The 12,063-nt window shown below is 48.1% G+C and overlaps 1 protein-coding gene and 1 non-coding gene across 5 annotated transcripts in view; one reads left to right on the top strand and one right to left on the bottom strand.

Annotated features, from left to right (window-relative positions):
- The window catches only part of VANGL2 (VANGL planar cell polarity protein 2), a 28,211-nt gene extending 24,222 nt beyond the window's left edge, over positions 1-3,989 (bottom strand). Inside the window, exon 1 of one of the 4 annotated variants that reach the window (XM_016930470.3) lies at positions 3,592-3,989. The gene's annotated coding sequence lies outside the window, so the exon portion shown is untranslated. Of the gene's footprint in view, positions 1-3,128; positions 3,497-3,591 lie in introns of those variants that run through there. The other 3 variants (XM_054672677.2, XM_016930480.4, XM_016930471.4) reach the window with 3 other exon arrangements.
- A 7,572-nt stretch (positions 3,990-11,561) lies between these two features.
- LOC112206932 (U4 spliceosomal RNA) lies at positions 11,562-11,703 on the top strand. Its single transcript, XR_002941411.1, has one exon. It is a non-coding gene; the product is annotated as a U4 spliceosomal RNA (small nuclear RNA).
- Positions 11,704-12,063: the final 360 nt, after the last annotated feature.

Genomic DNA, 12,063 nt, shown 5'->3' on the forward strand with positions numbered 1-12,063 from the left:
TTAAAATGGTTTATTTCCTATTATGTGAATTTCACCTTAATTTTTTTTAAATCCAGCTAACAGGGCATCTCCTGCAGGAACCTTCCCTGGCACCTCACCCCAGGGCCAAGCACTCTTCCTCTATGCTCCAGTGGCCTCCTGAACACACCTCCACACAGCACTCACTAGGCTGCAGTGAATCAACATGTTTTTGCATGTCTCCCCTGGGAAAACATCTTATTTGCCCCTCCATCCCCTGTGCTTCACACTGCGCCTGGCAGATAGGAGAGAGTGCCTAATGTGGTCGGCCAGAGGAAGATCAGGACCAAAGCCTAGTTCTCCTATCCCGACTCCGACCTCTCTCCCTTAATGATGATTATCCCTCAGAATCCGAACCATCCAGCTAACATTTACTATGTGCCAGGAACTGTGCAACGTGCTTTCTCTATTATTTCATTTAATCCTCATAACCCCAAGAAGTAGGGCCTATTATTAATTCCATTTTACAGGTGAGGCTTCAAAAAGTTACCAGTTTTGTCTGATGTCACAGAATTAGACAGTGGCAAAGCCAGAATTTAAAAGCAAACCAGGGAAGAAAGCCACTTGGTGGAGGACCAGGGATTCCTTGTGGAAGGGCTCAGTCTAGGCTTGGAGGATGTGCCTTAAGACACCTAAGAGGCTGGGGAATGGGGTTTATTACTTGCTCAGATCACACCACTGTTAAGTACTAATTCCAACCAACTCTGACTCCTTTCTCTGGCCTCACAATGTGATGAACACTTGAGGGAAGGAGAAGACTGGAGTCCCTAAAACTCAGAGGGGATCAGATCTCTTCCTTTTCCCTGCCAAAGCTTCTGTTAGTCAAGTTCCCTCCCCATTAACTGGAAGGACCTGGAAACCAGATGAGCAGATAAAAAACTGTCCTGCTCTAGGGCCAGGGAAGGGGGGATATTTCCTCAGATCTAAAAGGATCAGGAGGAGAGGCAAACACACCAGAGAGGCCTGCCCCGGAAGAATTAGAGGAAATAGAAGTCAGGAGCAAGACAATGGGTGAGGAGGGGCCAACGTGGCCACTGACTCCCAATCTGGAAGTACTTTCAGAAATGGCATTTCCTATTATCTGACCACAATTCCTCCTCTTTGGAAGAGAGCCCCCACCAGCATAATATATCATGCATGTGATCAGCGTATACAGAGCAAACAAGGGACCCCAGAGGGCCAGGGCACACCATCTTAGATGCAAGTGCCTTACTAGCCCTGGGAGCCCTAACTATCAGACAGGTGTTGGATTTGGGGGAATGATCCATTAAAAAAAAAAAAGGTCTTTTAAAGGTCTTTTCCTACTCTACCCCGTTCCTCGTTCCTCGTTCAAACATTTTCTAACCCCTACTACTCTTATCTCCAGGCCTTAGGGAGGGTAGGGAGCCCTGAGGACTAAAGAGGGAACATTCCAATTGCACATGCCCATTAGAGACTCTAATATTCCAATTGCAATTGCCCAGAGACCATAATGGGTATGTGCAATCTCACCTCAGCTCTTAAAACTGGGTGCCTCAACCCAGCCACTGACAGCAAAAAGAAAACTGCAAGAGTGTGCAATGGGGGAAGGCTAGCATCCTAAAGAAGGAGGTGAGCAACCCCTTTCCTATACCCCAAAAGAGAAAGGATGAGAGAGGACAGGGAGAGAAGGGAGCTGTGGCTTCTTGGTGGAAAGAGACATTCACTTCCTGGATAGTCACTGACTTCCCACCACACTATCATGATGATGAGTATAGCAGTATAGCCTGCAATGGGTACCTGGCCCTTTCCCGACACACAGACACTCAGCCCTGGCCCCACACCCACAGCTCCATCTCAATCATGCTTGACACCAGGGAAAAGGGAAACTTTTTGGTCTGATAAACCACACAGACTCACTTGCAAAAGCTGCTGAAGAAACACCCTATGCCACCTTCTCAACCCCATGGGCAGGGAACCCAAGCTGTTCCCCACCAGGTCTCAACCCTCCAGACATGCTTCCTCCTCTTGTTTCCATCCCACACCAAAATCTCAAGACTCCTCAGGAACTTTAGGATCTTAGAGTCAGGGCAGAGTTAGAAGGCTATGAAGCAGCAAACTCTGAGACGGCTTTCCAAGAGAACTGTGGCCTGAAGCTTTTAACTAAGGCTGGGAATCCAAGAGTGTAGCTTCTCCAAGCGCTGGAACCCAGCCTATGACGATGGGGGAGGAAGTTCCTCTTATTCTTCTCCCTGACCCCGCCAATCTTCCAAATTCCTCTAGGACTACAACCAGACCCCTTGTTCTCTATTCCCCACAACACACGCCCTCTTCCAGAAAAACCCATCCCCCAAAAACAGGCACTTCATAAGACAACTCATTCCCTCCCACCCATAGGTCTCAGATACTTAAGGCACTACCCCTAAACCCAGGCGAGGCCATCCACGAAGTCTCAAAATCCTGCAGACAGCCTTCCTTTCGGGATTTTTGCCAGGAAAATCTGCCTGCAGAGTCTAGAGGTACCGCCGACACACACTCAGAAACATACATACCAGCTAAGGCAGGCACACACACTGATACCCATCAACACAGGTTACACACAAGAGAACACAGATTCACACCCCTTCCCAGTACACAGGTGCACACACACCTATCCACATACACTCCATTCTGCTCTTACACACCCACCTTCCTCAGTACCTACACACCTCTTTCCCGTGAACCCCTCTCCCAGTACACACACATAGACATACACGCCCTCCCCTAAGTATACATATAAACACATATCCAAACACACAGTAGATGCATGGTCAGCCGCTCCCTGGGTGCACACACACTCAAGCACAGAAAAACACCTACACATCCAAACCAGGGGCCCACCTGCAGGAACATGCAGCACGTCAAGGCGTGCACACACACCAAAACAAAGAATCATGCACACGGATCCTCCACCAACCCTTCAAAACTCACTAACGCAGAGCCCACAGTCCCCCAGATGGGTAAATATGAGTGGGGAGAGGGATGCCAGCGCCTGTCCCCTCGGCCCCTATACACAGTCTACCGCCTCCAGCCCCATCCTCGGTCTGTACATACACCCTATCTACTCTGCCCAACCCGCCCCCCTGACTCCACTCTACACCCTTAACGCATACCTGCCTCCGTCCCTCCCCACGCTCCTGAGGGGTGTATGCACCCCAAAACACCCTTGGCTTCCAATACCTCCAGACTCCGATCCTTCCACGCCTCTCCCCCCACCTCCAACACAAGCTCCCAGTCTCCGGCTTCAACCGGCTCCCCTGGGATCATTAAGGCCCCCGCCCGGGCCCAGGAAAGTCCCCGGCTCTCCAGGCCTGGGCTCCGCCCCCTCCCCACGAGCCCCTTCCCCTCCCCAAAGTTGGGGGGGTACTCCGCTGTGCAGTGGGGAAGCGGACCGGAAGGGGGTTGCCCGGAGTCCAGCCCCCCTTCCCCCATAAGCCACCCCGCTCGCTCTGGGGTCGGTCACCCCCTGGCCCCTTGCATGATTTTCCTCCTTTTCCATTTCTTTTTTTCTCTCTCTCTCTTTCTTTTTTTTTTTTTTTTCAAACTTTGCCCGCGCCCCCGCGGCCCGGCACTCACCCGCCGCTGCGAACTGCCGGGTGGGCTCCGCGGGCGCCCCGCTCGGCCCGTCGCCTTTGTATCCGCAGCGCTCCGGGTCGCTCCGAACTCGGCGCTCCTGGACAGGCAGCGCGCGCGATGGGGGATGTTGAGGGGGGGGTTCTTGAGTCTGGTCACCCCCTGCTCCGTCCCAGACCGCTGCCTCTTCCCCCTCAAGGCCCCGGGGGCTGGGGGCCAGGGGGGAATAGGGGGCGCTCAGGCTCCCATGGCGGGACCAAGGATCAAGGAATCAAGGATCAGGAATCAGATCGGGAGCCGGCGGCGGAGGGGGGGAGGGGGCGGAGGGGGAGGGGATGAGGGTGGGGGGTGCAGGGGGCGGGGGAGCGCGAGCTCCCGGGTGCCGCCTCCCGGCTGTTCCCACAGCCGCCGCCCCTCCTACCGCCGCGTCCATTGTCTGCGGCCCCGCTCTTCCCGGAGTCGCCGCTCCCCCAGCCCTGCGCCTTCAGATGCCCAGCGGCCCTCCCCGATCCTGGGAATCCGCGGTGGGGCTGACACTCGGGTCCCGAACGGTAGGCAGGGGAATGCCTCGATTCTTGGACTTGGCCCAGCCCGCAGTCCCTCCTGGGGCTGTCTTCCTCGACCCCTCCTGTCGGAGAAGGAGCCCCCAGATCCCTGGGGCTGGCCATATTCTCTTTAGGGCCACGGACCCGACTACACAAAATCCAATGGAATCTGGGACGTGGGAAGATTGATTTTTTTTTTCCCCCTAGGGGTCCAAGAAGGGAGGGTCATCCCTGATTTTAATTAGTGGCGAGAGGCGCACGCCTCTTCCCATGCATACGGGGATTTCCCTGACACCATCACCACCATATCCCCTCCTTCCAAAAATAATTTAATTACTTGGAGTTCTAGCTGCGAGCAGCGACCGCCCCAGTCAGTCTGGGACGCTCCCTCATTAACACATTTTTCCTCCCCTCTGGTTTGAGTGTTGGGATTAATTACAAAGGGAACCCTGCCTTAGGGAAGAAGGGGAGGAGGAAAAGACGCGGGCGCCTGGGAGTTTGAATGGCAGAGGAGAGGGGGCCTTCTCCCAGGAAACCTCCAAGAGGAAAAATGCCTTGGCCAGTTGGGTCCCCAACCCCAAGCAGGCAGATTGTCCATCCCAGGAGTTTCAGATACTTTAGAGTTGAAGGTGCCACACAGGGATTGTAGGGTCTCACAAAATATCCTACACGTTTGGGGCATTTGTGCCTCCCAGTATGCCAAGAAACCAGTTAGGGTTCTTTTACATGTGACCCTACAAGAGTGACCCCACACCGTAAAAGCCTGGGCTGTGGGAAGTCCATGTTCCCCTTGGAGTAAGTGAAAGCAGTATTCAATTATCATTAATGTTATTGCCGTGCAACCCGCCACTTAGAGTAGTATCATTTCAAAAGCATCTTCACATACTTCTCCCTAAGCAGGCCAAGGCCTTTTCAATATCTCAGCCTCCTTCAGTTTCCAATCCTGGCACCTGCTTGAACAACCCTGTGATTAAGGAATCCCAGAGAAAGAGACTCCCAGCCTCTGTTCCTCACTTGTTTGGGAATTTTTGCTCCTCCCTGATGAAAACTATTTCCTGAGACCTAATCTCACCCCTTTTGATGGTTCATTCTAACCTGTCCAAAGATGAGGACAGAACCAACTATGCTGCATTGTTCAAAGATGCAGAACAGTAAAACACACTTCCTTTCTCCTTTGCCCAAACTCTGTCTTTCCTCATCCCCTCCTCCAGTAGTATGGGTAAGCAGGTGACTCAGCATCAAGACTACATGAAATATGCAGAATCATCATTTCAGGTACCCAAGTCCCTGCATGCGTCCAGGCACTCATTCACCTTGTGCCTATCATGTGCAGGCACTGGGCTGCACTGGGGCTCCTGGCAGTGACCACGACCAGGTGTATGAGGGAGTGGCAGGAGAGCTGGGGAAGGGTTAAGGGAAGTAGGGAGGACATGGGTGTCCCCAGCCCTGCCCCAAAGCACACCCCAGTGCTAGGCAGCTAGTGTGTAATTTGACACAGAGTCGGGGCTGCCATGGCACTGTCTTGACTCTCAGGCAGATTTAGTGTGAATTATCTTCACATGCTGCTAGCCTGTTTCACAGACCCCAAAAGGGCCCAAAGAACTGGAAAAAGGGCTTCTGATGCCAGAATTACAGATAATTCCATAGTCTGGCCCCACTGAAAGCTTGAAACCTAAGTCAGGATGTTAACAGACAAGGCTTCCCAATTAACAGGTATCAGGCATCAGGCTAGAATAAGCTTAGTCCCTCCTTTCTCTGATGGTGAGGTTGGGGGCTTTCAATTACATCTCTGCAATGAAAACACTGGATTACAGAGTCCAACAAAAAATTTTATTGGTGTGGTCTGTCCCATTCAGCAATTCTCTGTATTACCTTCTACCTTCACCCCAGGATAGAATCCCATCTGGATTTCACACGTCCCCAAGTCACTGAGTAAGCAAACAGAGACCCAGCTGGAAGGCCCATGTGCCCTATGGCCTAAGGGACCTAGCTGAATTCTTTAGAAGGAAGGAGAGCACTGAAATGACATTCAACTGAGATTTTCCTAAAGGGGCCAACCTACAATAACAGAGGGAGGCCAAGAGCCTGAGGGACAATAGAATGGAACAGATTGGATTTTGTACAGCTCCTGTCCTTGAGGACATAGTCGAGTTTCTTAATTTCTTCAAGCCTCAATTTCTGCTTATATAAAAAGGGTCTAATGAGGTAACAGAAGGAACACCCTCCATATACTCATAGTGCCACAGTCAATTCCCAATCGAGTTTCCCCTCTCTGTTCTGTGCCTAGGATACTTCTCTTAGGAGAGAACACTTCTCTAGGACACTTCTTTCAGTACTCTTCCTCGGGGAAGGAGGCCCCTAGCTAAAAGCCAGGGCCCTCCATTAAAGCCCTTTCAACACCTCACCAGCTCACTAGGTGGAGGTGGGGCTGGTGGGGTCAGATCAGAGGCTTCCCAGGAGCCCTGGGAGTTGGACCCTCCTGGGGAAGATTCAAGGAACTCAAGAAGTGACAGTAGACTCTCTCTGAGGGAAGGTCCAGACTATAGAGAAGCACCTACCTACTTCCTGTGTGGATGAAGCTGTCCCTGGAGGTCAGGCCCAGACCACAGTAGCAAAAGTTAGGTTTTCTGCTCTGATTAAAAGTAGGGCCTTTTTACAATGCTGCTCAGAGAAAGGGAATCCTTGGTACCTTACTCATAGAAGCTTCACACTATAGCAGAATGGCCATCAAAGTGTTTCCATGTAAGCAATTAGCAATTTTAGCCACCTCCCAGGTAAAGGTGACTGCAGTAATGTACCCACATGCAGGGCCACAATCACCATCTACTTCCAGCCCTGCTGATGAGCCTGGGTACAAGTTGATCTCCCGGAATAGTTAGAGATCTTTCCGCAGCACCCACCTTCCCAGAAAGGCTACTCTCAATGCTCACAAAAGGATTTCCAGACCCAGTCTATATTGGGAAATACCTGGGTTCTGGGGGTGAGGGGTTTCCCTCTTCACTTTTAGTAAAAAAAAAAAAAAAAAAGAAAGAAAGAGAATAAAAGTAGCTCACACACAAAAAAACTTAACCGGTCAAGAACTGAATTATGTCATAGGCTTGTGGTGAAGTGTCTGTCATGTGAGATCCTGATCTCTAAGAAGAAGGACCATGCCTCATTCATTTCTATATCTCTGGCACATAAAATTCAATAAGTTAGCATTAGCCTGCCTTCCCTTCTAGCTTCCTTCTCTTTCTCCCTTCCTCATCTATGAAACCTTGACCACTCCCTATTCATCCAACCTTTATTAAGTGTGAGTTTCCTCAAATCCAATCCCATTATCATTAATCTAAAATGTTACCTGCAATTAAACCAGTGGTTGTGAACTTTGACTGCAGATTTTAATCACCTGGGAAGCTTTGAAAACACATCAATGCCCGGGACCATCCCAGACTAATTAAACCAGAAACTTCTGAGGTGTGACCCAGCTATTGGCATTTTTTTTAAGATACCTCAGTGATTTTAATGTGAGAACCACTGAATGAAACTTTCTGATTTCCTTCCTCCTTCTTGGGAAGAATAGACACTCTCCAGCTCCCTTGGCTGGGACTAGGCCCTGCAGGTGTGCGTTATATCCTGTCCTTTCCCACCTCCATCCATTATTCGCAATCTCTCCTGTAACTAACTTTGGCCTCTTCACTGATCTTTGCACAGCAGACATAATAAAATGAAATACCTTCCTCCACTCAGCAGCCTCCTCTTGCTTTAGCCTTCGCTTTTATTTCTTTCTCATCCAACCTTCTTAAAAGAGTAGATTCTTAGGCCGGGCCTGGTGGCTCACGCCTGTAATCCCAGCACTTTGGGAGGCTGAGGCGGGTGGATCACCTGAGGTCGAGAATTAGAGACCAGCCTGACCAACATGGAGAAACCCCGTCTCTACTGAAAATACAAAATTAACCGGTCATAGTGGCAGGTGCTTGTAATCCCAGCTACTCGGGAGGCTGAGGCAGGAGAATCACTTGAACCCAGGAGGAGGAGGTTGCGGTGAGCCGAGTTCGTGCCATTGCACTCCAGCCTGGGCAACAAGAGTGAAACTCCATCTCAAAAAAAAAAAAAAAAGAACAGATTCTTTACTATCTCTCTTCCTCCCTTCACTCCTCAGCTCCTTGCACCCCAGCCATCCTTCCAATGTGTTTTCTACTCCTGACTTCAAATACTATTATTTCCCAGAATTCAGCCTTTGGCCCCCTTACTCCCCACTCCACATGCTTTTCCAAAGCAATGTCATTCACTCCTGTGGCTTCAGTCAGTGCTCACTTATGAGTGCTGCTAAATCCAGGTCTAACTTGTGAGCATAAGACTCAAATTTTCAACTTCCTACCATACATTTTAACTTGGATATTCCTTGGGTATCTTAAATGTAATAGGTTTAAAAGGAACAACATTATCTTCCTTCCACCTCTATCCCCTTGGCTTATTCAGACCTTTATCATTTCCAAACATGTCTCATTCCCTTCCAATCCGTCTTCCTACCATGTTGCCAATGTGATTTTTATGAAAGGGAAATCAGCCTGTCACTCTCTTACCTAAAACAATCCATGGCTTCCCACTGTCCACAAGATAAAGTCAAAACTTTTTGGCACCATACATAAGAAACTTCAGGCCCCAACTCATTCGCCTTCTCCGGGCTTATCTCCTAGTGCTCCCTGTGCATTTAAAGCCCAAACTTTCAACACACATACATCCAAACTATACCCATCTACTCATTGTTCTGCCAATTTGAGGCTCTATTACTTGTCTGCCTTCTCACAAAGTTTCCTTTGCCTAAAATGCCTTCCTCCTTCTTTCTGCCTGGAAAGTTTTGTTCATCCTTCAAGACTGAACTGTGGCCTCCTCTGCAACTCTTTACCGACTTTCCCAAGCAAAGCTAGATGACCCCACACCCAGAGAACCTCCTTTGTGCTCTCAAAGCTCTGCATACCTTTGTTTTAGCATTTATGACATTGTATGGTAATTTCTTAATAATAATTGTATGGTAATTTCTCAATAATAGCATTTTGAGGTTGGAAGAGACTTTCTGAATTTTACAGATGAGGAAACAGGTACAAAGTAAGTGCCTCATTGCCCAAAATCATACGGCTAATTAGTGGCAGCACCAGAACTAAAACCCAGGTCTCCTGACTTACTGTTCAGTAGTCTGTCAACTGCACCACATTAACTGAGCACGGTTTCATCTGAAATAAAGATCAGGGTAGTGACTCCTAGCCTTTTGTGGACTTTTGAGACTTTGATGAAAGCTACAAGCGCTCAGCAGAACAATGTACACATGTACACACACAGAATTCACATCCATTCTCAGGGCATGCAAGGGGGTATGTGTGGCATTGGTTTAAAGAGAGAAAAATCTAGAAGTAGCAAAACCAGTAAGAAGGCTAATTAAATAGTTTGGGGGCAGGGTGGGGGAGGTGAGTTGAGCCTGGCTCCAAGGCTGTGGGGATAGATAAGGATAGAAAAGAAAGCTCATTGCCGGGCACCGTGGCTCAGGCCTGTAATCCCAATACTTTGGGAGGCTGAGGCGGGTGATCACGAGGTCAGGTGTTCGAGACCACCTGGCCAACATGGTGAAACTCCGTCTTTACTAAAAATACGAAATTAGCTGGGCATGGTGGTACATGCCTATAATCCTAGCTACTTGGGAGGCTGAGGCAGGAGAATTGCTTGAACCTGGGAGGCAGAGGTTGCAGTGAGCCAAGATCATGCCATTGCACTCCAGCCTGGGCAACAAGAGCGAAACTCCATCTCAAAAAAAAAAAAAAAAAAAGCTGAAATTTGGAAGAGATGACCTGCAGGTGGGATGAATAGGGTTGAGGAACAAAGAGGCATTTAAAATAACTCAGAGGCTTCTGGTATGTATATTGAAGAAGCTGGTCATGCCATACATAAAATTAGGGGCTATTGAGAGAGCAGGTTTAAAGGGTAGATCATATGTGGGATTTGACAGGTATCTCAGGTATCTGTGGACTATCACGGTAGGGACATCCGTAGGAAGCTGTTAATAACATAAGCACTTTCCACATCTCTCCTGCCACTCTTTCTCAGGCTATCTGAACAATCTATTATTCCCTAGCCCAAACACATGCTTTACTGCCTCCAATCCCATTGTTCATCCTATTGCCTCTATATGGAGCACCTTCCTTACACCATCACTCATATGCAAAATATTTCAAGGTTCAATTTGAATATTTTCTTGAGTAAGTCATTCCTGACATCATCAATTTGACTTAATATCTCTCTTCTATAAAGTCCCAAATCTTTCTCTGAATCTCTCCCACCATATTCACTATTTTGTCTTTTTTTTTTTTTTTTTTGAGAGAGGGTCTTGCTGTGTTGCCCAGGCTGGAGGGCAGTGGCATGATCTTGGCTCACTGCAGCCTCAACCTCCCCAGGCTCAGCTGATCATCCCACCTCAGTCTCCCAAGTAGTTGGGACCTGCCACCATGCCCAGCTAACTTTCGTATTTTTTGGAGAGACAGGGTTTTGCCATGTTGCCCAGGCTGGCCTCCAACTCCTGACCTCAACTGATCCACCTGCCTTGGCCTCCCCAAGTATTAGTATTACAGGTATGAACCACCATGCTCGGCCATATTCACTATTTTGAATTTCAGTTATTTATGTTCCTGAGAAAAAGAGGCAAGAAGAAACAAAGGATAGATGGTACAGATAGATAACAAATAACAAGACAAAAAGTTAAACCAGGCTATATCCGTAATCACATTAAATATAAATGGTCTAAATACTCCAATTAAAGGCCAGGCATAGTGGCTCATGCCTGTAATCCCAGCACTCTGGGAGGCCAAGGAGGGCAGATCAGTTGAGGTCAGGAGTTCGAGATCAGCCTGGCCAACATGGTGAAACCCTCTCTCTACTAAAAATACAAAAATTAGTCAGGCGTGGTGGGGTGCACCTGTAATCCCAGCTACTTGGGATGCTGAGGCAGGAGACTCACTTGAACCCAGGAGGCGGGGGTTGCAGTAAGCCAAGATCGTACCACTGCACTCCAGCCTGGGTGACGGAGTGAGACTCAGTCTCAAAATACATACATACATACATACATACATACATACATACATACTCCAATTAAAAAGCATAATTTGTCAGATTAGATTATAAAAGCAATATCTAACTGTATACTGCCTAAAAGAAATCCTTTTAAATATAGACAAAAATAGGTTAAAGCTAAAGGGATAGAAAAAATGTACCATGCTAATGCTAATCAAAATAAAGTTGGAATGGCTATACTAATACTAATAATGTAGATTTCAGAGCAAAGAATATTGCCCGGGATAAAAAAGAATCATTTCATAATGATAAAGAGGTCAATTCATCAAGAAGACATAATAACTCTAAACACTTATGTACCCAATAACAGAGATTCAAAGTACGTGAAGAAGCTTTGCACAATGGCAAGTATCATAGCCAATGAGGTTTATCTGAGGCATGACTATAGCTAATTGAAAAATTTTCCCAATACCCCACTGTGATGACTTGCAACATAGTCAGCACTGACAATTTTTGACAGTCTATACAAAGACTGAATTTGGAAAAAAAAAAAAAAAAAAAAAAAAAAAACAGCTGGGCTAGTCATAGTGGCTCACACCTATAATCTCAGCACTTTTGGGAGGCCAAGGTGGGTGGATCACTTGAGCCCAGCAGTGCAAGACCAGCCTGGGCAACATGGTGAAACCCTGTCTCTACTAAAAATACAAAAATTAGACAGGCGTAGTGGCATGTACCTGCAGTTGCAACTACTCAGGAGGTGGAGGCTGAGGCATGAGAATCGCTTGAACCCAGGAGGTGGAGGTTGTGGTGAGCTGAGATCATGCCACTGCACTCCAGCTTGGGCAACAGAGTGAGACTCAGTTTCAGAAAAAAATAAAAATACAAATACAAA

Source organism: Pan troglodytes, chromosome 1, assembly GCF_028858775.2.
Source record: "Pan troglodytes isolate AG18354 chromosome 1, NHGRI_mPanTro3-v2.0_pri, whole genome shotgun sequence".
NCBI classification, from domain to species: Eukaryota; Metazoa; Chordata; class Mammalia; order Primates; family Hominidae; genus Pan; species Pan troglodytes.